The sequence below is a fragment of the Puma concolor genome, chromosome B2 (assembly GCF_028749965.1).
Source record: "Puma concolor isolate L17-30 chromosome B2, mPumCon1.1.hap2, whole genome shotgun sequence".
NCBI lineage: Eukaryota > Metazoa > Chordata > Mammalia > Carnivora > Felidae > Puma > Puma concolor.
Window position 1 is genome coordinate 3,190,798 of NC_141671.1, and position 24,445 is coordinate 3,215,242.

General features: G+C 49.8%; 1 protein-coding gene and 5 non-coding genes across 6 annotated transcripts in view; 4 read left to right on the forward strand and 2 right to left on the reverse strand.

The window, feature by feature from the left end:
- The window catches only part of LOC147580609 (histone H2B type 1-C/E/F/G/I), a 505,297-nt gene that overhangs the window by 144,671 nt on the left and 336,181 nt on the right, over positions 1–24,445 (forward strand). The window lies entirely within an intron of this gene.
- On the reverse strand, positions 2,594–2,683 carry TRNAR-UCU (transfer RNA arginine (anticodon UCU)). Its single transcript is given in 2 exon segments — positions 2,594–2,629; positions 2,647–2,683. It is a non-coding gene; the product is annotated as a tRNA-Arg (tRNA).
- TRNAS-AGA (transfer RNA serine (anticodon AGA)) lies at positions 8,542–8,623 on the forward strand. Its single transcript has one exon. It is a non-coding gene; the product is annotated as a tRNA-Ser (tRNA).
- On the forward strand, positions 14,707–14,778 carry TRNAQ-CUG (transfer RNA glutamine (anticodon CUG)). The gene has a single exon. It is a non-coding gene; the product is annotated as a tRNA-Gln (tRNA).
- Positions 20,735–20,816, reverse strand: TRNAS-UGA (transfer RNA serine (anticodon UGA)). Its single transcript has one exon. It is a non-coding gene; the product is annotated as a tRNA-Ser (tRNA).
- TRNAS-AGA (transfer RNA serine (anticodon AGA)) lies at positions 23,342–23,423 on the forward strand. The gene has a single exon. It is a non-coding gene; the product is annotated as a tRNA-Ser (tRNA).

Genomic DNA, 24,445 nt, shown 5'->3' on the forward strand with positions numbered 1-24,445 from the left:
TCACACACATTCACACCGCTGCACCATCCGACCCAAGCCAGTTTCTAAGCCTGCTTCTTGACAGTTGGACCTTCATTTAATTATCTCGTTATAATTTTATATGAAATGTATTATTATATAGCCAAAAACAAATATGATATACTGGAAGGGAAGTCAGGACCGTCAGCAGTGACCGTATTTCTTTCACTTATTACTATGTATTTGAAATGTAACTTACAGACCAGCACATCTGGATGGTATATGGTAGATGCCTTTCAAATGGATGCGAATGAGGATGTTTGCCTCAGGAACTAAAATGGCACCTTCTTAGAAGCATTTTTTAAAAAGGTAAAATATGGTAGATACACCCTATGAGATATTGCTTAGCATTTAAATGATGTATAAAGAAAGTAATGATGGTTATGGAAAAAAAGTCAGGGGTGCCTGGGTAGCTCAGTTGGTTAAGTGTCTGACTTCAGCTCAGGTCATGATCTCACAGTTTGTGAGTTCAAGACCTGCATCAGGCTCTATGCTGACAGCCTGGAGCCTGCTTCAGATTTTGTGTCTCCCTCTCTCTCTCTGCCCCTACCCCGCTCACATTCTGTCTCCCTCCCAAAAATAAATAAACATTTTTTTAAATCCCAATTTATAAAAAAAGAAAAAGTCCGAAGTGGAATGATATGTATACCAAATATGATTTTGTCATATGGAAAAGATATGCACAAAATATTACATATTCTGTAAGAAAACATGTAATGTTTTAATGTAATAGCAATGTAAACAGTTAATACATTAAAATGGTTTCCTATGAAGAAAAATGATATAGGGAATAAAATATGCAGATAAAAAGAAATCAATCAATTGATTAAGAGGGTCCTTAAACAGCCCCATGCATAGATCAAATAATCTAAAAATCTAAGAAAAGTACTATGAAATGGTGAAAGTAATTGGTGATCTCTGTCGTGTTTTTTTTTTTAATGAAATTTTTACTTCCACCCATGAAGGATTAACCACAAGGAGAGTTGTCCTCTGGCTATACAAAAATTAGAAAACCAGGAAAAAAAATCTATTACATAACCATTAGAGAAAAGATGTCAGGAAGCAGGAAGTGTAGGACTGAGATCCTTGAGGGAAGGCAAAGAGAAAAGGTGAGTCTGTGACTGTTCTGGTCAGGAGACTTTTAAAGAAGAAAAAGACAGTGGTATTTAGCATACTAAGTATCAAGACTCAGTAGAAAACTCATTTAATTAAGGGCATGCATTTTGGTGCAGGGATTAACAGATAAAACATGCAGTGGCATGGAGAATTCCGAAATCATCCATGTGTGGAGTTAATATTAGAAAAGCGGCATTGCAGCCATAGTAAGAACGTGGTAATTTACTGGGAAATCTATGCAGGAATGAATAGGGGTCACAGGCTGTGAAACTAGCACCTCGTTTCACTGCCTGGCCTGCTGGACACGCGATGTACATCGTGGTATGAGGAGTGTGTAATCGGCACTATTCTATAGGAGGTTAATTATTACCCTAGCTGACGGCAGTGAAACGTGCATCATGGCCGAATTGTGCAAGTTGAAGAGCAGAAAACCCACCATGTCACAAGAGGTGGTTCAAGAAAATGCTTTATTGGAAGATGAATGACCCCATGCTCAACAAGCAAAGGTAGAGGTCAACCAGTTCTCCCTTTTCAGCGCACGGAAGCATGCCAGATGCAGGCTTTGCTGGGAATTCAGTGGGTCTGTGGTCCTGTTTCCCTAATGGCAAACACAAGACCACCCGCCCCCCCGGGGGGCCTTCAGTAAGGGGAGGGCTGGCCATGCGATGCCTTGCAACCTGGACTTAAGATGTGAGGTGTTTACGATACAATTGTATACACCCCCTGCTGTGGAATATTACATAGCTTATATAAAGAACACAACAACACTGCATATGTGAAATGATATTACACACGAAAGACGGGCGCAGAGTTCCATATGATTATATATAAATATATAAATCTTATATAATATAGATATATTGTATAATATATGTTTATATAACATACACATGCATGTATAACTTCTGGAAGGATACTCGAAACTAAGCGCCAGTGGAGAGAATGAAGGAAGTAGTGTTCGAGGATGGAGAGCAGGTGTATTTTTCGGCTCTGTCTCCATTTCCACAGTTAAGGGGGAAGTGGGATAATTGCTACTGATCTCGCCCACCATTCATTTAAAAGCAAACTGAATTTTGGTTAAGTTTCCGGAGCTGGAACTTGGGTGCTTCCAAGGAGCGCTTTGGGGGCGCCGTGAGGGAAGGGGGAGTGCAGACCCGGGCTGCGCGTCAGCAGCTGCAAAGCCCCCGCGACTTCAATGTTCTGGCAGGAGCAGCGTGGAACCCCCGCCCGCGACCCTCCAGCCAAGACCGGGAAAACAGCACGTTGGAAGACGTTTCTCATGACAGAGAAATAGCAGCATTTATGCAAATGTTGAACCTTCGCTACAAGCGTTCATTCTCTTTCGCTGTGTTTGGTCACTGAGCCCCTGTACACACGAGTGGGATTGCTCATGAAGAAACTACAGGGACCCAACACCGCAAAGCTGAAACCAAGTGGCCACTGAGTGGCAAAACACTTCCGACTCTGGCGGGACTCGAACCCGCAACCTTTGAATTCCTCCACCGCCCGCGCTAGAAGTCCAATGCGCTATCCATTGCGCCACAGAGCCTGCAGGGAGGCGCGCTGGGCCCGAGCCCTAAGGTCGTCTACTGTGCATTTGGTCAGCAATACAGTATTTTTCTGGACATTTATTCCGTTCCAGTCACCGCGAAAAGTGCAAGAAACACAAAAACAGGACACACAGTACCCGACGCGGGTGTTTCTGATCCTTCCAGCGACCATTCTCATCTGTCTCTACGAGATGAGGAACAGTTTGATCAAAGCTCAAAACCCCAGGCCATTTGCAACTCTGTGGACGGAACTGGACGGTATTATGCTAAGCGAAGTTAGTCAGAGAAGGACATATATCATGACTTCACTCATCTGAGGACTTGAAGACACAGAGCAGGTGAACACAAGGGAAGGGAAGCAAAAATAATATAAAAACAGGGAGGGGGACAAAACATAAGAGACTCCTAAATATGGAGAACAAACAGAGGGTTACTGGAGGGATTGTGGGTGGGGGGTGGGCTAAATGGGTAAAGGGCTGAGCACTGGGTGTTACACATAGAGGATGAACCGCTGAACTCTACCCCTGAAGTCATTGTTGCACTATATGCTAACCGACTTGGATGTAAAGGAAAAAGTAAATAAATAAATAATCAAATAAATAAAGACATAAGCACGCAGATGTCATTTCAGCCGCATGATGCACGGATGTGCTCCCGGCCGCTGGCTCCGCGAATACAGAACTGGGGGGGGGGGGGGGCTCCCGGCACGTGGCCTGGGCAGCCGGGGCTAACCCGTCCCCACCCACCTCTCTCCTCCTCGCCGCCCTCACCCCGTCCCCTCCGGCCCCGGTCGGGGAGGCGCTCCCTGGCACCTGTGCTGTTGACCAGGACGGTGGCTTCCGCGCGCGGCCTGGTCCCGGGACTCGCGGAGCAAAGCACCGCACCGCCACGCAGGCCCGCGGAGCTTTGAGCGCATCCAGGCAGCTTGGGAAATACTGCAGATTCCCAACTCGGCAATTTTCTTTGCTGCCTCTCTCCGGTGCGACCGGGCGGTCCAGCCGCCCCCGCTCCTTCGGCGACCCTCGGTCCAGTGGGTTCGTCGAAGGGGCGGGTTACAGGTGCGGCCAGTCCGGGATCTGCGGGCGCGAACGCGCGCGCTGCGGTGATCTGCGCATCGGGAGGGGGCTGTCGGAAGAAGAGGGGACATCTCAGCTGTTCCCACTGGGCCACGACGTGATGCGCGGCGACCCGGACAGCGGGGGTCCAGCCCCGACCTGCAGGCGGAGCGCGCACACGTGGAGGTCAGGGGCCCCAGGGCCCTGCACGCGCGCGCACGCGGGGTCCGTCGGTCCCCAGCCCCACCCCCACGTCCGGGCCGCACCCGGAAAGCACAAAACGAGCTCCGAGGCTTGCAGGGCAAAACCCGAGCTCCCAACCCAGCGTCTGCGAAAGTGCAAAGCGGACAGGACGAGAGTGTTGGACGCGAGCGGGAGGCTAAGCCGGGTGGAACGTTCTCAGCGCCAGAGGAGATGGGTCGTCCTATTTCCTGAGGGTCATTCCTGCGTGTCCGCTTACAAGATGAAATTCTTTTCGTCACCGTGGAGTATCCGAGATGGGCACGAAGCACAAGTCAGTTGGGAAGATGAGATCCGGGAATCCGGAGATCTAACTAAGCACGCCTTAAGCTACTTAATTAGATACTGAAACCCACACTCTGTGCTTCGCAGAGAATGTTAAAGTTTTCAAATGAAAGGAAGTCTTTCCGGGTGGACAGCGGTAGAAATATATTTGTCGTTAGTTTGTGTCTGCCATCAACAGAATGCTCAGTTGCAAGGGCTCCTTCGCAGAAAATAAGACGCGTAGACTGCAGAGCAGTTAAATATTCCCAGCTGCTCGTGTGGCACATATCTGCAGCAAGCCCCCAAATTAGTGGTCTGTGGAATGAAATAGTCTTCCGGACCTTATCTTAATCCCTCTTGCCTCAGCAGTCTTAACACCCCATCTGAGAACGCGTTTTCAAGTAAATAATTTCATGCAGAGACGGTGCCTAAACATGATTTTCATTATACGTTATAAAGTCCTCTAGGCCGCTTACCCATCGTGGGCTACGCCATGCACCCACGTTCTCCAAATACTTTGTGGGCCTTTCCCGTATATGTCACGTGAAATCCCAACAGCGAAGTGCGAGGAAAGACCCTGTGATGTTTGGCACAGCTGTGAAGGTCTCCCCCTGTGTCTTCCGACCTGTGCTGTCCATCCTGGGCGAACTAGGGTCTCCTGGAAACCCATCTGTCTCAGACCACAGGTTGTGAGTGAGAGCAGAGTTTGCTCCGGACGGAGAATTCCCTCTCCTACGATTGCTGAGCCTGTGAATGGAGGGAGGCACTGGGCCGGGACCAGGACGAAACCCCATCATCCCCGTTCACAGGGAAGGATATTCTCCCCCCCCCCCCCCCCCCGTGGCTCAGAAACTTGGTGTGCTGCTTCTAGACGGCTGTGATGACGGACTGAATGACAACGGGCATCTTTAAGATACACAGACTTTACAGCCACCCCTGCTCATGTCCCCGTTATCCACGATGGGTGATCCACCCTCCCGGACCTGAGCTCTGGAAAGGCTGATGCCGTTGGTCGCGCGCATGGTCATCCTCAGCCCTTTCCCGACAGCAGACGTTCGGGTTACCTTCCCTGAACCCCTGATCCCCACATCCTCAGTAAACATCTTGGGTGCTGGATCGCTCGCCCCGGCTCACCCCTCCACAGCCAGTCAGCAGAATTGCACGCCGTCTAGCCGCCCTCATAGCTAGTGGAATGTTAACTCCTAATGCGAGCGTGTGGTAGGCGGGCGGCTGGCCACCGGGCCAAGGTGTGCTGGCAGTGAGTGTGACAGAGGCCTGATGTGGGGGGCATGGGCACACACCGAGTTTTGCAACAATTTCCTGGCTGAGGCCAGGCGTCTTCTTCACAGATTAAAGAATGCGCCCCTAGTAAATCCAGAACCAATCGAGGCTGGTGAGTCGGAGCTTGCCCATGGTGCATTCTCCCGCCGCTGACCTGCGAGGACACGTGGGGTCACGCAATCCTGGGAACAGAAGGGCCTTTGCGGGGGCGCGAGCAAGTAACAGATGGCGTCCGATTTTCAGATCCCAAGGCAAAGATGTCCTCCAGCCCTTGTCCGGGACACTCGTGTGGCGATCGACGCCCAGGGCTCCTGCCTCTGCGCTGCCTTCGTGTTCTCACAGGGTCGTGTTCTCCCCGCGAGCGCAGCACCCGGGACACGCGTTTCGGCTGATTTAAGCTTGATAACGCTTGAATCGGTCATCCGTTTTGCAGGACACTGTCCCACGGAACGAGCCCCACCTGAAGAAGAACGTTTTGTGCGCAAAAGCAGAATATTGAATATCGAATTCTTTCCGGCCTCATCCGAAGAGCGAAACATCACCAAGCCACTACGATGACATCTGGGGAGTTCCTGCAAAAAGCGTTTGTGATGTGATATTCGACGAAATTCGTGACTTAGAAAACTGTGAGACAGAGAAAAGCGGCACCCGTCATGGGGAGGTGACCCGGAGTCACCGGCCGGGCCTGGGCGCTCTCCCGCTGCGCACAGACAGCTTGACCGAACACAGGTGCCAGACGGGGCCACTCAGTGACCTTGACGGAGCAAGATGAAAATAAGATCGCTCTGTAGTCGTGTCTGAGCGCACTCACACACACAAAAGAAAAACAGAAACAAACATATTGTGAAGCCACAAAAATGACCCCAAGTCGCCCCAACTTGTCCAATATGAGTAACCACAGCTTCTTCAGTAATCATAGTTTCAGCTTTGCTCTACTCTCCCTTCGGGACGGGATGTTTCAAGCTATCCAGTCACAGAATCGCTCCCTGCTTCCAGACAGCATCCAATCCAGAAAAGCCCTCCTCTTGAAATCCTCCCCCAAATCACCTCACGCAAGACTCAACCCTGTAGGAACTTGAACTTTCTAATAGGCTCTTCCTAGTGAGATGCACCCACCGCTCCCCATGGTGTGTGGTCTGTGGTTCTTACCACAGGAGTCATAACCCAACTTTTCAACTGCTTACGTATTCCTGCTGGGTTTTGTCTGCATTTAAGTTCTGGGGGACTTCAACTATTCACTTTTTTTTTTTTTTTTTTGCATTCAAAGTACTGGGGGAGGGGGCCAAGCTCTCTCTCTCTCTTAAGTTCACCCCATCTCATATCTCAAGAGTGCACTTTTCACTTTAATAAACTTTTCCCCTTGTGTTACAGAGAAAGAAAGAAAGAAAAGAAAGAAAAAAGAAAGAAAGAAAGAAAAGAAAAGAAAAAGAAGAAAGGAAGGAAGAAAGAAAGAAAGAAAAGAAAAGAAAAGGAAGAAAGAAAGAAGAAAGAAAGAAAAAAGAAAAGAAAAAGAAGAAAGGAAAAAAGAAAGAAAAGAAAAGAAAAGAAAAGAAAAGAAAGAAAGAAAGAAAGAAAGAAAGAAAGAAAGAAAGAAAGAAAGAAAAAGAAAGGAAGAAAGGGAAGGACTGGGGTTGGGGGTGAGGGAAAGAAGTTATACCCAAGTCCTGCTGGTTTCTGGGAGGTAAGCTTGTGGGTTGTTTTCTCCACCTCCCTCACCCCGTGTGAGACAGCCATCACAGATTTTCTTTTTTTTCTTATTTATTTATGTTTAATACGAAATTTATTGTCAAATTGGTTTCCATACATCACAGATTTTCCAATCAAGGAAGAGAAACATCTATTTTTCTGGGCACCGAAAGAGGAACTCTAAGTATAGACTCGAGGACTTTGGAGTTGAATGTTCCCCAGCAGTTCGCAGTTCAATCATCTGTCTTTTCCAATGCGGGTCACTATTTCTGAGTTTGTTCTTGACTAATTGAATTCCTGGGGGCCTCTCTACCTCTCTGACCTGCTGATTGAATTAGACCTTAAGAATTATTTTGCGTGCATACTTTGGTGAAGGACTCTTTGGGGGTTATTATATTAATAACAAAAAATTGAGACTTTAAAAAATGTTTTAGGAAAGTTCAAGACAACGGTCTGCCGCCCCCGCCCCCCAATATTCTTATGGGGAGACGCAGAAAATAAAGATGGAAAATATGTCTCAGTCTTTTAAAGCAAATAGCTGGGAATTTTCCCAAGATTGCCAGTGATGCGTGCTTACTTACCATGACCACATGCCTTCTGGTTATTAGCGACAGCACAGTTTATCTTTTCTGGATATAAATAGAAGGAAAATATTTTATCTTTGATTAGATCTAGCCCTCTCCATTCCCAGTGGCATCTGAATTGAACTCTATTTAAACAACACGTTGTTACTTCTGATTAAATACAATGTATTAAATCCAAGCAGTTACCTCAGCTTTCTCAAGACGCATCAAATCCTTCAGCTGTCGCCTCTTACCCATTGGTCATAAAATGGGGACCGATCTACCTGGCACCCACACTCAAGCATTTTGTTCTGAATCTTCCCTGTGGAGCATCTGGAAATCCTGCCGAAGGAAGCAGTGCGTTGCAAAAGTGAACAGGAGAGCAGGAAACTGTCGTGTTGGTTACATTTTGCACTGGCAAAAACCAAACCACACCAGCTAATCCATTTCTTCAGAAAGCAGCCAGGATCTCAGGGGAAATGAAACTCCTGGACCGTCTATACCCATAGGTTTCTTCTAATCCGCGTGGAAAGTGATAGCGCATTGGTATTTGCCAAGCACTTTCCCGAACGCCGCGAGATGAGTATGCTAGGTGTCAGCCTCGGAGCTTGGGGACCCCGAGTGAGGGGACCCAGGGCGGTTTTCAGCGTCGCGTCTCTCTCCCTGCACCTTGGCCAGCTTCCTGAACACGCTTTTGTCTACACGGGCATCCTACCTGTAAACCTACCACGTTTCCTCCTAGAATTCGAAGAAGCACGGCTCGTGCCTGTAGTCGTGGCCGAGTGGTTAAGGCGATGGACTAGAAATCCATTGGGGTCTCCCCGCGCAGGTTCGAATCCTGCCGACTACGAGTGAGCTTTTGCCCCGCGATTCGCGGAGAGGCCGCCCTCACCGTTCTCCCCAGTCTGATCCCGCCTGCAGGGGGTGCGCGTTCCTGGCGCGGACGCGTCTCGGGCCTGGCGAAAACCCACCGCCTCCGCCCTCCCCAAGTGCCGCCCAGAAAAAACCGGAGTCGGTACGCTCGTTGCCACAGAAAGTTCGCGCCAACAGGCCTGTGCCCGGCGACGTGCAAAAGCTAAGGGTACTTTCGAATTTTCTCTCCCCCGAACTCTGCTCCAGGTAAGCTATTTCCCAAAGAGACCACTGGGTGAAGGGTATTTAGTCTGCCACAAGAGGCTATTTTTAGGATACTTAAAAAATTTATTGAGGAGTAAAATGGACTTTTTGAAAGCATATGCACACGTTTGTGTAATCAGCTACCGTAATCAGGATCCAGGCGGTTTTATCAATCCAGAAACTGCCTTGTGTTCCCCTTTCTAGACACCTCCCAGCCCCGCAGACAACAGCCCATACCCACACACGTTTTCTGTCCCTGTAGTTTGGCCTTTCTGAGAATGTGATAGAAATTGAACACGATTTTTATATGGGTGGAAATGCAAAATGGCAGTTTCTTATAAAAATAAAACAGGAAAATGCTGTATGATTCGTCCCCTGCACTCTCATTCCCGGAGAGATGGAAACTTGTGTTTGCACAAAAACCTACAGATGAAGGACCACAGGGGTCTTCTTTGCAACAGCCAAAAACTGAACACCACCAAAGTGTCCTTCAGCAGGTGCGTGACGACACAAAGTGTGTCGATTGGAACTCTAGGCAGGAAAGAGTGGAGGGCACTAGTGACGAATCAACAGTTTGGAAGCCATTCAGGGGGGCACTAGGCTCAGGGAAAGAAGTAATCCTGATGGGTCGCCCAGTGCATGATTCCAACTACGTGACTCTACCGAGTGACAAAATTGTAGAGATTAGAACAGAGTAGCGGTTGTCAGAGGTTTCCGGATGGTGGGAACAGAGTGTGAGCGTGATTGGAAGGGGCGGGTGGAGATGATCCCAGCGATGTTCTGTGGTGTATCTGGTGCAGGAATGCCCACAGTATGTAACGTTTTGAGATTGGCTGCTCTCACCAGAGACAGGATTACATACAAACACTGAGCCAATATTAATCTCCTGCTTTTAATATGGTACTTTGATTATGTCACAAGTAACCCATCAGGGAAATGGGTGAAGGAACCATGGGGTACATGGAACCTCTCTGTACTATATTTGCAACTTGCTATGTATCTGTAACCATTAAAAACAGCTTTTTTAAGTTAAAAACATGAACAGGGACTGTATTTTGTCAAACACTTTCTACACGTGTATTTTGATGACTGTATAATTATTCTTTTACTTATTAATATTATCGATGCAAAAGATTTACTTTTATAGATTGCGTTTTGAATGTTAAATCAGATTGCATTTCTGAAATAAATCACACAATCAATACAAAATTGAAACTCTGTGAGGTAATACGTACATATCAACCACGTACATATCAAATTATTCTGCCTTGTGCCTTAAACTTACACAGCGTTAGGTGTCAGTTAGATCTCAACGAGGCTGAAAAAAGTTGAAAATACAATGGCCATATGACCCAGCAATTGTACTTCTGTGTATGCACCCAAAAGAATCGAAAGCATAGTCTCGAACAGATATTTGTACACTCATTGTTCACAACAGTCAAAAGGTAGAAACAGCTCAAGTGTCCATCAGTGGGCGAGTGCTTAAACAAAATGGGGTCTATGCATGTGATGGGGTATTATCCAGCCTGAGAAAGGAATGACATTCTGATGCATTCGTCAACACAGATGGAGCTTGGAGACACCGTGCTGAGTGAAATGTGCCACAAAAGGACAAAAACTGATTCCACTTCCATGAGATACCTAGAGTGAACGCATATAGACAGAAAGTGATGCGGTGGTTTCCAGGGGGATATAGGGAAGTATTGACTAGTGGCTACAGAATTTCAGCTTGAGAAAAGGTGCATAAAGTTCAGGAGAGACGTGGGAAGGGCTGCAGGACAAGGTGAACGTGCGTGATGCTACTGAACTGTGCACTGAAAAATGGTAAAACGGTCAGTTTTTATGTTGTGTGTATTTTATCACAAGAAAAATATCAAAAAAAGAAAAAAAACGATTACCACTTTTGTTGGCTTTGTTGAGTGTCCCCATTTTGTACTTACTTTCTATTGCATTGTCTGCTCTTTGCTTCATTATTTCCTTCCCTGAAGCTTCTTTGGAAAGAAATTAGTGGTTGATTCCCAGTTTCATGTGCTGAATGCTTAGATCATTACCTTTAAGTGTTTATTTTATTTATATATATGTACACAAGGGGGTCCCTCTATATACACTTCTAGCTGCACAGTATGTGTTCAGATATGCACTATTTTTATCATTTATTTCAAAATAGTTCCTAATTTCATTTGGGATCTATCCTTTGAACCATAGGTTATTTAGAAGCACATTTCGTATTTTGTAAACAAATATAATTTTTCATTTTCAGGTTTTGATTTCTGGTATAATTTTCTTGCCGTGAAATAATAGCATGTATCCAGCCCTGTTATGGTTTTGGAGCCTTGCTTTGTGGCCTGGTAAAATGTCAAATTTGAGATCATTTCGTCTGTGTCTGAAAAAGTTTGAGTCCTGGAGTTGATGTGTGCCCTGTTCTCTCTATATTGTATGGTTATATGAATAACAGTATTATGAATTATGGTTACTTTTTCTGTTTATGTTTTCTATTAGCTTTTCAGAGAGGTGTATTGTGTGAAAATACCCCACTATGATTGTGGCTGTATCGGCGTCTCTTTTTACTTCCGTCGCTACCTGGAATTTTTTCTCCATTTCTCAATCTTCCAGAAGCAAGACCTCTGGATAAAGCATGGCTAATGAAATAGCCATGACTTGGAAATACAAGGCATTACCTCCAAGTGCAACAAGGAAAGCCTAGGGGAAAAAAAAAAAATGTGTTCCTACAAGCTTCAGCATATCTATTGAGACTTAGGAGACACTTTATTAGAGACACTTTTACATGTTTCCTTTGCCAAAAGAAATGAGGAAAATGTAATTCAGATATAACTGTTCTCATGGGAAACTCAAGATAAAGGTTGAGCAGAAGCTGCGGGAGAGATTCTGATCTTCCTCTGCTTAGAAAGGAACCTGGTCCTCTCCCCAGGGCCTGACCCAGATTTGTGTAACTCTGGTCTCCTACATCAGCTTGGTCAGGAAGCCACATCCCATAACCGCCCTGAGACGAGGGAGACAATCAGAGCCAGTTTGACGAGCTTTTTAGCTCCAGGCCTGGGTGCACCTTGGGCTCCTAATTTGCAGTTTCGAGGTTAATGAATCATGCAGCCTGAACTTGAAGAGGCTGTTTCTCTAGGAGCTTTATGTTTGATTTTACTGGAGTGATTTCATTTCTTAAGAGTTACCGTTGGGCTCTATGAGATGCAGGAAAAACCTAGACGTGGGGGGGGGGGTCTTAGTTTTGGGCACAGACTGGGGTAATTTTGTGAACTCGCTGGGTGGTCTGTGGTCTGCACTCGCGGGGTGCTGGTGTCCAGGTTCCTCTGTGTGTGACGGGCTGACACTTCCATTCCTTATGCCATGGGGTGCTTCACCCACAAAGGTTCTGGAAGTCTCCCTAGTAATTTCACAGTCCATTACAAAGAGACGGAAGAAATTGCCAGCTTCGTTTTCTTGTTTTCAGACATGCACAAAATGCCTCTCGATGGCCACGAGGCCCAGCGCCTTCTTTCTGACCAGTATAAGCATCTCCCCTGAGCGGGCTCAGCACCTCTCTCCCTCATGACAGTGGGAGCTCCTGGGCTCGCTGGCTTTGCCCTTGTTGGGTTTTCCTGTTCACACCCCGGTGCGTGTACGTGCCTGTGAAAGCGAACAGCACGGAGGCTCGTTTGAGCCAAAATTCTAAGTCCGTTGTGGAACTTACTCTTTATTTTCCCTTTTCTGTTTTACCGTCTTGTGGCTGCCAAAGACAAACCGTTCTGCTTTTATAATCGGGACCCATGCGCTGAACTCTTATTGTGCACTTTCTCTATGGACGGTCAGTCTGCACAGTAGGTTATCAATTCTTGTGCAAACCAGTATTTTCCATTTTTGTTTGTATTTGAACTTCCCATCTTGTCCGAGCCGTTACACTGCCAGCTACAAGCGCTTCTCCACTTGATCCCCGGTTACGGAACATCCTTCCCAGCAGAGAGCCCGTGTCTTATTCACCTCTACACCTCCAGCGCCTGACCTTCCAGAGTCCAATAAAACTGTTGAATGGTCTTGGGAAAAGGTGCTGATGGCTTTTTTTCTACAATAAGAACTTTATTTTTTTTCAACGTTTATTTATTTTTGAGACAGAGAGAGACAGAGCATGAATGGGGGAGGGGCAGAGAGAGAGGGAGACACAGAATCGGAAACAGGCTCCAGGCTCTGAGCCATCAGCCCAGAGCCCGACGCGGGGCTCGAACTCACGAACCACGAGATCGTGACCTGGCTGAAGTCGGACGCTTAACCGACTGCGCCACCCAGGCGCCCCTACAATAGGAGCTTTAAAAACTGTATCTTTCTGTTTCAATCCTTTGATTTGGTCCTGTTCTAATGTCTTCTTTTCCCCGTTCTTCACTCCTGCTTTTTGGATATCTACATATATAGGCCCCGGACCAAGAAGTGACTCTCCAGGGGCCGTGGGCTAACCCCCAAGCCTGAGAGGGAGGAGAGGTTTCGCTCTGCATTTTGCAAGCTTAGCTCTACATTTCCTTTAAGATTATTTTCTGTGGCGATGTTTCTGCACCTGCTCCTGTGAGCTGCAGGGTGACACCTTCCTCCCGCGCGTGAGATGGCCGCAGACGTGTGGGTTAGCAGGACCCAGATTCCGGAACCGGGTCCTAGTTCTCCAAGGGCTTTGCGCGGAACTGGTGTTTGCACGGAGTTGGCGTTTTGCAAGCTCCTTGAGTTTGGTTGGTCTTGCATCACAGACCAATGGAAGGAGAGGCGGGCCGCCCTTCCGACCTCGCTCGCCCCTGCTAGCAGGGGAGGCGCGTGCCGCCGCCTCCTCCGCGTGGCGAGTGCCTGGGGCGGGGGGTGTCCGGGGTGCGCGGCACGGAGACCCGGGTGCTGGCCTCGGACACAGTCCTGAGCGCGGACAGGTTTCACCCGGATAGTCACCGCGCCGCAGGGCCCAGGCTCCCTCTCTCCGATGAGAAGTCGTTCTGCGGCCTCGGACGCGCGGGGCAGGCGGCCGGCACCCCCCGGGGTCCCGCGCCCTCCCCCCCAGGGTCCCGCACCCCCGGGGTCCCGCCCGCACAAATTCCGCGCCCAGAAGCCTGTTCTTTAGCCGAAGGGGATCGCGGGGCCCGAGAGAGGGTCTGTGCGGAGCAGCGGGAAAGAACGTCGTGGATAGAGTTCGGCAGCCTTCGCGGGCACGCTCCTCTCGGGTCAGGCGGCGGGTGTAGACGGTGACTTGGCGGGTGTAGACGGTGACTTGCCGCGTGGCCCACGCGCTCCTTGCCGACGGCTGCAGGTGGCCGAGGTGCGCTCAAGCCCACCTGCGCCTTTTTCTCGCCAACACGCTCCTCCCGCGGGTTTTCTCCCGTGAACGTGCCAGAAACGGACACATGGGTGTGTCTTCCCGGAGGCAGGAGACGCGACGATCAACAATGTGCGAGGAGAAAACACCGCGGGGCCGGGAGGCGAGACGCCAAGCCTGTGCCCCGTGTGTCCGGGGACTAAGCGGGCCGCTTCCCGGGGACCGTCGCCGCGTACAGTGACTGTGACGTCCGCCCAGCCCCGCTGCGGATCGGGTGCTGCCTCTTCCTCCCGAAGCCAGCAGGGTGAGGACCTCGGGGGGGGGGGGGGGGGGGGGGGAGGGGCACTCTATGGCCGTCTGGGTGGCGGAACATAAAATAAGACAAAAATGAAATCTCCTGGGGTTTGTTTTTAAGAGTGTCATGCGCGAGCGTGGACGAAGAATCGTGACTCATAAACGCGACTAAACGCTCAGTGGAGTCGCTCAAACTCTTCATAGACGATTACGGGGGCTGGCATCCCGCGTGGGGTTCCATGGTGTAATGGTTAGCACTCTGGACTCTGAATCCAGCGATCCGAGTTCAAGTCTCGGTGGAACCTGCTGAGTGTTTTGGTCTCGCTTTGTTTTTTTCCTGGAAAGTGCTGTTCACCTCAATGACCCCGACAAGTGTTGCCCTGGGTACCCCCTGTGAGTCCCTGCAAGTCCGCACACGCCTGCATCTGGGCCAGGACGAAGGAACAGAATTTCCTTCTGGCTTAATGGGGTTTCTTTTTAAGGAGGGAAAGAACCATGAGACGGAAACGCAGGAGGGAAACGCAAAGCCCCTGTACTCTGCCGTGACCGGGAAACAACTCTAAATAAAAAGCAAGAATCGACTCACATAACATTTATTTTCTGTGCACATTAAAAAGAATGTTTGCACTTGCTAAATATTTCAAACAGGGGAAATAAATAATTCTAATGGTCCTCCTCCCCTCTCCCTATGGCCACTGAACCCAGTTTGTGTATACAATACACACACACACACACACACACACACACACACACACACACACAGAAACCAAAGGTGGAAAATCTGAAATTAGGGGACTCTAAGTAAGGGGTGCCTAAGACTCATTATCACATCGTAAATATATCTACAGATTCAACATATTTCGAGGTAAAATTTGAGGGGAAATCCATAGTAATAATCTCACTGGGCCTTCATCGGGCCATTATGCCGCCCCCAGAACGCCAGACTTCCCTCTTTCTCATCCAGCACGGCTAACTCCTGCTCTACAGCTATTTCTTTACTAATTACATTATTTGTACAAGTTTCCTTTTTTCATTTGCTCTTGTGCTGTTGTGTATAGGCCTTCTTCTTCTTCTTTTTAACTTCTGGTTGGGCGTCTGTGTTACATGCAGTGAGGTTGTTTTCATCCTGGATTGGAAATCTGCAGACGTTCCGCTACGGGCTGGAAGATCCCACGCCAGCAAATAGTCTCATCACGACACCAGGCGGGTAGGAGATTGTTAGGCAATGGTCTCCCCCTCACAACCAACACCTATCACTAACTCCAAATGTGCCCGCCCTGCAAATTCTGTCCCCGTAGCCGGGTCTCGTTCACGGCCTGCTTCTTCTCCCGTTGTCGCTTTGTGCAAACTGTTTATCCAAACGTGCATATCCAGATTGCCCTTCATAATAAATGAGTTCTGTGAAGTCTCTGCCACCACGAGTAAACACACACCCTCATTCAAAATTAGAGATCTTTGGTTTTCTCTCTCACGGTGTGTCACTGACTGTGGGATACGCACAATCCCGAGTGTCTTGCTAGGTCTGTGCTGGGGAAACACCAGTTATGGCTTTGCCGCAGCCCCTCGCCCTTCAGAGTATGCGGGATCTACTCTTCACACACTCCGTCACCCGTGGATACGGACTGCTCTTAGTGTGGTCGACACTGAAGTTTGCTTTATTCTTTCTTACCTTCCTAGGCACACAAATTTTCTTGTTCAGACAAACATGCAAAAAGTGTCTCTACCCTGCAAAAGTAAAACTCTAAGTCTTTCTTGTAAATATTTTGCCATCAGAAAATGGTCCACATGAATCAGAATCAGAAAACTTAAAGAGGATACGATCAACAGATATTTCCTCTACACCAAAAACTGACAGCCGTGGTTGACTCAAACCTGTAGCCATACGGATTCGCCTGATTGTTATAGAAGAGGGGAGGAAAGATTGTGGAAACTCTTTTCCTTTCTGTTGTTTCTTATTAAGTGTGAGAAGGCTCAGCCTAATTGAAGAAGAAGGGAGGCATGCATAAAGTAGATGAATATATGTCCAGAGAAAGTAGAAATTCAGTTTACCACAGTTGATATCAACCAGTCATTATATATGTATATATATTTAAATATATATATATTTTATTTTTGAGAGAGTTTAACACCGGGGGGGGGGGGGCGGGTGCAGAAGGAGAGAGAGAGAGAATCTCAAGCAGGCCTCCTGTCCATCTCAGAGCCTGTTCCAAGGCTCCATGCGCCTTGGGCTTGGTGGGGGGTAGGGGGACAATCGCACAGTTATGAGATCATGACCGGAGTCAAATCAAGAGCTAGTTGTTCAACCAACTGAGCCACCCAGGTGCCCCCATCAGTCATTATATACTGAGGATGATGTTTTCAAGTGAAATCAGGGCCATTTTTGTGATGCCCTCCCACCTACGATGATACCCGTGTGATATCTGTTTCCTGGGACGTTCTGTGACGTCATTTTACTGTCTGAAAACTAAGCCCTTGCAGGTCAAGGTTTAGGGCTGGTACAGGGATTTCTAGTACACCGATGGTCTGAAGTGGAATTAATCATGCCAGTGACCTCTGATCACCTCAAAGTTTGTTCATCTCACACCCCATCTGAAGGTGGCCCCATTCGAAATTGTTCTAATGTCCCTCATTACCCACATTAGATGCTAACTATGGTAAGATGGGCTCAAAGACTTTGGTCAAAGTCCATATTCCCCAATCCTATCCCCCAAGAACTTTGATATGTTGAATTTCAACTTTGAAATTAAGAGGCAAACAAGAATTTCATCACAAGAGAAGTGTTGGATAGAGAAAGAAAGGAGAATAAAGTATCTTGTGACATCCAGAAGCTGAGCCGGCACTCGGGCCAGGCCACGTCATCTCCTATTGAACATAATCGCCCAGAATACCGACATCAGACATGCCTCCTCCGAGACCATGATAGAATGAGTCAGACAGCTGACGGCCCAACTTTGTCTAAGGTCACTGTGCCACACACACAATACCAAACCTCTTCCTCATGCAAACAAGTGACTGTCACCTCTGACCAGTTACAGCTTTATCTTCTCTCCGATCTGCTTCCTTCTCACAAGATCAACTGCGATACCTAGTGATGGAATAGCGCCTGCTTTCTGACAGTTTCTAATCCAGAGCAGAACCCTGCTACTCGGGAGCCTCCCCCAAAGCACCCGGCCAAAGCCCAAATCCTAGAAAAATTATTTCCAGCATCCTTTCCCCTGAGACACCTCCTGATCCCTCTGGGGGGAGTTCTCCCTCCCTGCCACGGGTGATCGGCCCAGCGTGCCCCACTACAGGTATGTTCCTGGGTCAGGTGGGAGGGCATAGACCCTATCCAGGTAACGTCAAAGAGTTGCAATTTGTTTTTGGATTTCCAAGCAGGCATTTAACTTAATTACGTTCCACAGTTCAAAGCACATTACCATTGTTGGTCTATATACAGCTCTTTTTTTTTTTTTTTTTTTTTTTTTAGCTGGATGGATTGATATTTCCCTTTCACACTACAATATTCTATGCCTTCTGACTCCAGGAGCAATTATTTTGCTAGGTGCCCTGTGACATTTCCCCCCTCACCCCCACCCCCAGACTCTGCAACTTTTTGTCTGAATGTTTGTAGTTCTGTTTGCATGTGTTGTTTTGTTATTTTATACGAACAGTAAAGTGCTCCACACGTGTTGTTTACATTTACTGTGTAACTTCCTCTCACTGTCTCGGACCTCAGTGTGCGTCCACTCAGTCGTATGGACTCACCAAGTCGCAGACAAACAGACTGATTAAAAATCCCACCCCTGTTAACGCCACTAAGCTGAACATAGTCATAGATACCTTCTACAGACTTGTGGGATATGTAGCATAAACACAATGAAAAGTTGGATCCTGTGCTAAGTTTGTCTTTTATTTAATTACACGGTGACAGATTTGTGTCCAAAATAGCTCCATAATTTCCAACTGTCAGCTCACAGGCCTTGGATAGCCCTGCAATACTGTCGACATTTTGAAGTTTCTGTCATTCTAACGTTTAGCCATTATTTTTCATCCATTAAATTTTATCTAATATAATATATATGTATATGTACATAAATGTGTCTCAAAGATTACAATGATTTGAAACACCTGTCAGATTTTCAATCTCGGTTGTAAATTAGTCTCTGTAAAGACCATGTCTTAATTGATTGATTGTTTTATCTCCATAATGGTCTCCCTCGAATCTACTCTACAAAGTGAACTTTAAAAAAAATTTTTTTTAATGTTTATTTATTATTGAGAGACAGTGAGAGACAGCATGAGCAGGGGTGAGGCAGAGAGAGAAGACACAAAATCAAAGCAGGCTCCAGGCTCTGAGCTGTCAGCACAGAGCCTGACGTGGGGCTCAAACTCATGAACCATGAGATCATGACCAGAGCCAAAGCCGGATGCTCAACCAACTGAGCCACCCAGGCGCCCCTATAAGGCTAACTTTAAAAGCATCTAATGTTTACAGTTTTACTCAAATGTGTTCCTGCAAAACAGATGTCAGTATTTTTGCGTATTTGATTTTATTTTCCGTATCATATTTTGCTATATGTCTCATTCTGCTCCTGAAGCTTTCATTTTTTTTTTTTTTCAGATTCATCCATATAGCTATGTGTGGATCTATGCCTGTTAAATGTCGCCTAATCCTTTTGGGTGGGAATACACATTCTTAAATGACCCAAAATACATCTCAGCTGATGTAAAATCCTGGACTTACATTATGCTTCCCTGAGGATCTTGTCGGTGTTCCCCCCACTGTCTCACACTGTTGGGTGTCATTCTGGGGAAGGCTGCTTCCAGGATGATTCTTGCCCTTAGCAATAAGGTGATCTTTTTAGTGACTCCCTAAATAATCATTTATCCTCAAAGCCATATAACTTTCAGTCACCTTCCCCCCCCCCCACAGCTCCATCCCCCACCGGGTCTTCTCACCCGCAAGTTCACTCCCATCTTTCTTCCGGACCTGAACTCATAAGCCTCTTAATCACTGTTTGTTTCTCCTAATCATTTGTGAAACCCACCGTAACACTTTCATCCCCTGAACGTGCTAGAGGAGAAGGGAGTGGGGACAGAAGAATCTGCTTTGGGGTCTCTCTCTGCAGCAGCATGGAAGCATTAATTCTAAGGAATATGTCGATCGGGGGCTTTGCAGAGTTTAAAAGTCTCCTTCCCTCCAATATATGTGCCTTAATTCCAATTCCTCCCCATCTCTGGGGCCAAAACAGCTCTCGCCTTTCTCTCAAACCAGTCTTCGACTCTACATCCAAATCCTGTTGGTTGGAAAAGTCTGTCCCGGCATCAGGCTCTGGGGTTCAGGAGCGGAAAAGGTCTGCTGGGTGGGAAACTCTTTGCGCGCTGTGAAGAAATGCCCCGCTCAGATATAGGCGAACCCCCCCCACCCACCCACGTACTGAGGGGTGATGCTTCCGGCATCAGGGAAAACATGAGCACCGAACACTCAACGGGCAGCAATATTCCATCCCAGGCCAAATCCAGGATCTTAGGTCGCACCACTCTTGTGGTCTTATCGCCGGAGAGGACGAGTCCAGAACAGTGAGCCGACTCAGCGGTGGAGGCAGGCGCGGGTCTGAACCCCCGGCAGGGGCAGGGGCGACGAACAGCTGCTGGGGGGTTGGGTGCGGGGCTCGCCCTCTGGCTTCCCAGTCCTGAGACCAGGATACAAACCTATTTTGTCTGGCGGGATCTCTGACGACCTGGTGTAAACATCGACAAATAAGACGCGCCAAGTCCTTGGAACGCCGGGGTGCAGTACGGGCCTGAAAAAGAGGACCCACTGTGATTTGGGGGCGCTAACAAATCTGCCCCTGAAGCTGCGAGCAACCTGAGCGTTTTAGGAGTGTCTCCTGAGGACCTTGTGAGCGCCCCGGCCCATCAACCCACCCGGAAGTCCGCGACCATACCGCCTCACTGTGCGGCCCTGAGCAGTTTCTTCATCGATTAAGTGGAAATAAAAATCTCACGGGGCTCCTGCTTCGCTCCTGTCTTCTCGGCACAAAGTGATCGGTAGCGAGCTACCAGAGTCACTACTTTTCAGGGATCCTAACTTCCCACAGTGGGGGCTGGAGTCTGAGGAAGTCGGGTGCATGCATCATGCCAACTTGGCGAGTGGAGCCGAGCAGGGCGCCGCCCGCACTTGAGGAAGCAGCCCCCGCGGGTGGGGAACGGGGTGCGTTACCTTCATCTGCGGGTGTGCGTACGCGGGAGAATAATCCAGACTGTTCCTGGTAAAACCGTAGTCGGCAGGATTCGAACCTGCGCGGGGAGACCCCAATGGATTTCAAGTCCATCGCCTTAACCACTCGGCCACGACTACCTGCTCGCCTGGGGTGAACCGAGAGTGGATGCGTGCCGCGCCCCAAGGAGTGGGGCCGGGCGACAGCCGGGAAGATCCGCGGGCCTCGCCCTCCGGAACAAAGGAGCCCGTCCACCGTGCAGGGCAAACCGAGAACCCGCGGCCTCGTGGCGGGTCAGAAAAAGGCTCCGGCACAAACCACTCGAATGTCCGAGGCCCGCAGCACCGGAGCCGACCCCCAGCGGCCGCCCTTCGCGGACACCGCGGTCACAGGGTCACAGGGTGCTTGGGAGCCCAGGACGGAGCCCAGGAGGGAGCCCAGGAAGGAATCCGGAAGGGAATCCAGGAGGGAGCCCAGGAGGGAGCCCAGGAGGGAGGACCTGATGCCCACTGAGCTTTGAGGAGCGCCGTCCTAGGGAAATGAACTTAACAAAGAGCGTGTACTGCACACAAACCTTTTCATTTCCCGTTGTGATAGGTTTAAAAAGGTATTAAAAATGGATGAAATGTTTAAATATTTTTGCTTCATCTGCCTAACAGATCAATAAAGGCCGCTAAACAGAAATTTGGGAGGTTTCTGTAATCGTCCTGGGAAAACGTTTATGACATAACACGTATTCACTGACAAGAGCAATGTGCAATTAACATGACCTCAGTGAGGCAACCTTTTCGCCAGTGAAACACTGAGAGGAAGGGAGGGACACTTCACGATGTTTCCGCTGCTGGCTTCCGGCTTGCAGAGTCAGGAGCGAACCTTCTGTTTGCTTCCTGCAGCCCGAAGTGATCCAGTCTTACAAGTGAACAGCAGAGGGACGCATTGTATTGATTTGTTGGTTATTTATTGATATTACCCGAGAGTTGACATTTGCCTCAAAGGGTTCTTGGATTAATTATCTGCCTCGTTGCCTGCAATGCACAGTGAAAGTAATTACCTTGAACTTGTTTCTCAAAACATCGGCGCCAGTCGGCGATTGGCAAAATTAACAAATTTTTAAAAGATGATGTTGAAAGAACAGTGAGATGGGGAACAGTTTTAGAAGCCTCTTACATTTGTATACATGTTCATGTTTTGAAGGTTTGAGGAACGGCTTTATTGGAGGCCTGTGCCAGGGTGATCTCCGCACACGGGTGCAGCCAGACAGTCTTTTAAATCAGATGGGTGTGGGTTTTCGGGGAGACGACCGCCGGATCTTCCACTATGTGCAGAACCCAACACTCGTCTTGAAAACGGTTGGTCACTTGGAGTTGTCCAGCCTCGCCGGAAGCCGAGCTATCCAACCAGCCTGATGGCAGGGCCCGGGCGGCCCACAAGTACAAGTTCAAGTGAAGCTTCTCATGTTCCCGCTTCTATGTAATTTGACCTTAGCGTTGGTCAGGGCAGCCCCCCTACCAATGAAAGTACCTGGGGAGTTGTCGGTTGGGGAATTGCCCACACCAGGCCTCCCGGGAAAAGAACCATTGGGGAAAGAAATAAGATTCCGCAGGGAAATTGTGCGGCCCCACATCCAGCCCTTGCCACCCCCTATAAAGACTCCTCTACCTAAAGGAAGGATGGGCCCATGTATTTCCCAGCCAAGGAGGGGGCAAATGGGTTCGAAATCCCCACTATGGCAACAAAGAAACATATCTATGGATACAAATTACTCCAACCCCTAGGCCTGCTTGGCCCCCAGGAGGCTTCCAGATGGTAACTGGACCTGGTGGGTTAAGGTACAGAATGGCTCATTAGTTCCTAGGTATACATTGTTTCTCTGGGAGCACATGAGGCGTGGGTTCCCAGGGCCCTCTTGGCTCCCTCCCCGCACCCCAGACCAAAGCGAAAACCTTTGTTCCTTATACTGCAAATGGTTCAAAGAAACAATTAAAAAGTCCTATCCCTGTAAACGTTCCACTTGAGGTGTCGAGAGCTAGATGACCTTGAAAGGGCAGGAGGGAACGTTACAAGAAAATAACTATGTTGTTCCTTTATGGGTGATCACACAAAGGAACATTTTTAGAATTAGGTAATGCCTAGAAACATAGATAACACAGCTACAAGGAATTTGCTAACAAATATAATGCCACGTTTGCCACAATAAAGCCGCCGGTCGAACCCACTGCTGTTGTCTGCGTCCATGTGTTATTTTCGCCCACGACGTTCATCCTTCGGGAACCCCTGGACCTGCTGGGGCTGGACCTCCGCACAGCCTGTCGCTGTCCTCACGGAGCCGCGGCCCGATGCTACAGCCCGTGCGGGTTTGCTGCGCGTCTCCCGGGTCCCCTCGGCAGCTGGCCGCGCAGGGAGCTGGGCTCCCGGGAGGTGTCCTGCCCCAGCCCCTTCCGGCAGGCCGCCCGAGACAGGGGTCCTCCCGAGCTCACGACAAGGACGCGTGACTCCGCCAATTCGCCCCGCTGATGTCCAACGGGAAGAGACGGGAACAGCAGATGCGCTTCCTGGTGGAAGATGCGAGCCCCTGACGCCTGTCCCTGGCGCCTGCCTCTGGCGCCTGCCCCTGACACCTGCGGGCCTCACGGCTACTTATGCTAATGAGGTCCGGAGCGCCCATGTAGTCGTGGCCGAGTGGTTAAGGCGATGGACTAGAAATCCATTGGGGTCTCCCCGCGCAGGTTCGAATCCTGCCGACTACGGCGCCCCGCCCCCCACCTGGGGGCCATCCTATTGTCGCCGCCTGAGCCGGGAAGGCAGCGACCCGGTCCTTTCTGGGGCGGCGGGAAGACTCCGCGCTTGCCCGGACAGGAGGCGCGCGCGCCGTGTTTCCATGCACTTTTGCACAAGTCGCTCGGCCACAGTCCTGCAGGTGTGTCCCTGTCCCCGAGGAGGAGCCAGGCTTCGCGATGCTCCCGTGTCCGCCGCGGTCCCAGCCCCGCTCGGACGGCAGCGTGTCCGCCCGGGAGGTGGCCGCGGGGTCCGCAGGGGGCTTCTCCCCGAGTCGGGGAAGATGGTAGGTGCGGCGTCCCCCCGGGAGCCGGACCTGGAATTCACAGAGCCCTGAGCACAGAAGGGGTGCAACCACAGCCGGACCCGCAGCTTGTCCCGCTCCTCATCCTCCGGGGGCTGCGCCGCGGCTCGTGAACAGACACGAAGGAAGACGCGGGAATTTGCCCCCTAGACTTCCGGTTAAAAGTCCGCCCCCTCCCGCCTCAACGGCGCGGCCGCTGCGGTGACGGAACAGCGCGTCCTTCCCGAGTCGGGAGACTTCACCCGGGCCCCGGGGAGCCGGGCTTCTCACCGAGACCGGGATCGGGCCGGTACGTGCGGGGAGGCGCGCGGGGAGGGGGTCCCGGAGTCAGGGGCCGCAGGGCGGGGGCGCGGCCGTCTGGGGCGCGCACGTCTCGGGTCCCGCGCGTCCCGGCCCGGAAGCGAGGCGGACGCTGGGGGTCACTTCTGCGAGCGGTTCCCGCCCGCGAACCCCCCGCCCGCCCGCGTCCCGGTCCTTTTCCGTCCGCTCCCGCCGCGCGGCCCCGCGTCCTCTTCTGCGGGCCCCGGTGTCCGCCGGCTCCCGCCCCACCCTCCCGCTGCCCACCCGCCCCCGCCAGCACCTCCTCCCCCGGGAGCCGCGGCACCGCGTCCCGCCGCCCGCTCCCCACGCGTACGGATTCCCGCTATTGCGGGGGCTTCTCCTACGGGCGCCCCCCGGAGCGTCACCTCC